This window comes from Aegilops tauschii, chromosome 1, assembly GCF_002575655.3.
Source record: "Aegilops tauschii subsp. strangulata cultivar AL8/78 chromosome 1, Aet v6.0, whole genome shotgun sequence".
Lineage (NCBI taxonomy): Eukaryota > Viridiplantae > Streptophyta > Magnoliopsida > Poales > Poaceae > Aegilops > Aegilops tauschii.
The window spans coordinates 267707755-267711427 of record NC_053035.3 but is presented as its reverse complement, the minus strand read 5'-3'; the positions used below and the strand labels follow the sequence as shown (position 1 = coordinate 267711427).

At 45.4% G+C, this 3673-nt stretch overlaps 1 long non-coding RNA gene across 2 annotated transcripts; it reads left to right on the top strand.

Annotated features, from left to right (window-relative positions):
• The first annotated feature begins 457 nt into the window (after nt 1–457).
• LOC120976383 (uncharacterized) lies at nt 458–2800 on the top strand. Of its 2 annotated transcripts, XR_006671585.1 has the most exons (3): nt 458–1016; nt 1551–1777; nt 2345–2800. It is a non-coding gene; the product is annotated as an uncharacterized lncRNA (long non-coding RNA). The 2 variants fall into 2 exon arrangements; XR_005771764.3 differs by lacking the exon at nt 458–1016 and having other exon boundaries at nt 1056–1777.
• The last annotated feature ends 873 nt before the right edge of the window (nt 2801–3673 follow it).

Sequence of the window (3673 nt, the reverse complement as noted above, 5' to 3'; positions counted from 1 at the left end):
AGGGCATATCTCTCCTTGTCTCCACCGGACACCCCTCTTTCTACACCTCTTTCACATACGCACACAAAATACTAAGAATACTAGGCCCGTAAGGGTTCAATTTTTCTGTTTTTTCGGGATTTTTTTCCGCCCCTGAGAAAATGACGCGTGTGACTGGGGCTTTCCTTGCCGTTCCTACTTCTTAGCTACCTAGCGTCCTGCAGGGTTTTTTATTTACCATGTCTTTTTTCTATTGAATGCCCATGAAGGGTCACGTCAGTTTCCTTTCATGTGTTCTGATGGTACGTGTCCATCGCTGGTTCCTTCATTTCCCACGTTACAATTTTTACATCAGTTTCAGTTATTTTACTATGGAAGATGGGTCCGGTCGGGACACGTATCTTCTCTCTGGAAAACTCCAGTCCAATCTCATGTCCCCTCCACCGCGTTGTGGATCTATAAATTGTCTCCCCTTCATCCCGACACAACACAGCCACCTCCTCCTCGTCCCACCACCAAGTTCCAAACTTCTCTCCCGTCGCCCCCACCACGATCAGAGGCCATGGCAGGAAGGGAAGGCGGCATACATCCGCGCGGGAGGCTAAACTCAGGCCGCGGATGCACATCGTCGACGTCGCCGTCATCTTGGGCCAATGCCATTGCTCGCGGCCTCACGCCCGTTCAGGTGCCGGAGTCCCTGTTCAAGCGTTGCTCTACGTCGCGAGCCACCCCGCACCTCGACCTTCCGCCCGCCCAGTTCGCCGACGCCCACTGTCGCATGCCACCAAAGCCGTCCGCCCACAGCGTCGTCAGGAGTTGCCGCCTTGGCTAAGCGGGCGCTGAAGCTGACACGAGGAGGTGCTCCAACACCCTATCGCTCCGTCCTGATCGGCTGCTCTGTGTCAAGGCAATGGCGAGGTGGAGTGGCCACTGTGCACTGCCTGAAGGAGGCGCTGGCGTAGTGGCGACGTAGGACGGCAAGGACGATATGTGCAGGATGGTGGAACCAATCGAGGGTGACCATGGCGGGAGGTTTGGTAAGTTCCCCCCCCCCCCCCCCCCCCCCCCCCCCCCCCCCTCGCGTTGTCCCGTGCTCTGCTCCGCTCTCCTGCGGCGGGCGCCAACTCCCTCCCAGCGTTGGCCCATTGTCGGCACTGGCAATGACATGGTGACGCAGCGCGACCATCAGAGGCGCCCTTCCTCAACAGCATATAACATGGCTTTTGAGGCGCCATGTTCCCGGGCCACAACCGTTCCTCTCTGTAGGGCTGCTGCCACTGCATAGCTCACAAGCGATGGTATAGATGAGCACAGCATCACCACTCCTGGTTCCTCTTCCTTCTACTTGCCTTATATTTTGATTAGCCTACTCATTAGAACATCATGCATGTGAATCGCATCAGACTGTATAGCTACGACACTAGAATGAAATAATTCTGGCACTGTGCTATTGTGGCGTATTCTTGTTTCGAACTATCATGGCATAATCTTTTTAAGTGACATGTATTTGTATTTACCATTAGGATCAATTGACAACAGATTGAATGACATGGCTTTACATTCTTGAGCAGCAGGGCAGATTTTGTCTGAAATCTATTTGGTACAAAGTATGGGGAAAACAACTTCTGTCAAGCATCTCCTGGAGAATAAACTATCCCCAGCTTCTGTACATGCAACATGTATTTTCTTTCGTTTGCCAATTTGTTTCAGTACCATCATCTGTGAGAATTGATCTTCTGCAATTGCAGGTGTCGATATTGGACCAGAGCCAACGACCGTCAGATTTGTGATTATCACGGTATGCTTAAGCTAACATTCTTGGACGATGTTACATGAATTTGTTTCAGTATCATCATGTGTGGGTATTGATCTTCTGCCTTTGCAGATGCCCATAATAGGAATTTAATATGTACATATTATATCTTCCTCTGCCATTTGATTTTGCTCAGTTAAGCTGTGTTGTAATTTTGAGCGAGTTCTGGGTTCATGCTAATATTTGCACTCCTTATTTGCTGCTCAAAGGTAGAATCTAAATACATAGTATGTATTCTTAATTTAAGAGTACGAGCAACGCTGATCTGTTTCAGTGATTACTGAATTTAGAAACACCTTTGTATGTCCCTGTTGTTGATATAACAAGGCCTGGTATGTTTCAATATATTCCAGTAATTTACATAGTGCTCCTGTACTATTGACTTAAGATACTGAAGATAATTTCAGGTTTATGCATTGTTATTAACTATCATAAGATTAACTGCTGGCATTTATCGCTATATTTTCTTTTGGCGTTGTGGACTGAAGAAAAAGTGATGTATTTTCTATAGCCAGGTGTGTACTTGCTTCATGACTAAAACTATTGATGTAGCTTACCTAGACAGAGGAAGAAAGAGCATGGCGGCCATCTTTGCGAGGCTCATGATGCAGAAGTTCTAGACGAAGCAAATGAAGTACCATGGAGACGAAGCAAATGAAGTCCCAGTCGGGAGAGGAGACGGATGAGCCACGCTGGGGCGGCGAGAGCAACAAATGCGCTAGGGAGATTGGGGAATGGTGGAGGTGGGGAATGAGCAGGGAGGTTCGAGGAAGCTAGAGAGAAAGAGAGTGGATCTCAGACTTCTCAGTCCAGGGCACCGCTGTGGTCCCAAGTGCAGGTGCACACGCGTGAGCAGAGATGGGTCTGTACACTTTATTATTGCATTGTCCAGATATTCAATGATAAGTAATAGAAGTTGCTGCAACAGTCCTGACTCAAAATTGCTTCATACAGCTCCTTCTGTTTTATCTGATTGTTATCTATAGGATGATGATAATTTACTTGTTATCATGCTTTGCTTCCAAATTACTTTACCTATCATCTCACTTACTTCATCCAGTAATATGTAGCTGGATTATTGTGGACCTGGGTTAGAGGAAGAATTTTTTTTAATTCTTTTATGTTTTCTTACAACTGCACTGATGAAATGTATGAGTTGTTAGCTCGAATGAAGCGGAGGGTAAAAAAATTTGTGGGAAAAAATCAATGTATAGTTGTATACATTTAGTAGTAGGAGAGATTAAAGTTTTTTTTTCAAAGTTCAGTTTGATCCATATTTTTGTATGGTTTAAAATTCATTATACTGAGTGGCTTATTCTTCCAAGCTCCAGCAAAAATAGGTCAGATTGTTCAACATTCTTAAGCGAGACTATGCTCTATAGAAATCTCTACCACTGTTCTATTCTTTTCCAGGGGAATTTTTCAGAGTAATAACTTCGTGTTAACAATGGATAGTGATAGCCGCCCTCTACAGTGATAATAAATCGTGTCCATGTTTTGGTCACTATATTTCATAATAGTTTTGAAGTTCATGGTTCCATCGTCTAATCTTGTGGTAAGATGGTCTTGGATGATCCACCTGCCTGGTGTATTGTCTCTAATGTCTAACTATTTTTACATGCAAAAGTTTATGCAAAATACAAAAATCAACACATGTCGAACCTACCAGCAAAGCGCGGCGTGCTGCCGCGCACTACCCGCTAGTATCTCTCGGCTGTCTAAAAGTATACATGCCCATGACATATTCACGCGTGACGGTCACTGTATTTCAAGCGAAAGCACTATACGGTCACTGGACTTCAGAATATGCTCATTACGGTCATCGTATACATTCTCGTGGTGATCATACGGTATATAGCTCACGATATGTCTCCATATTTT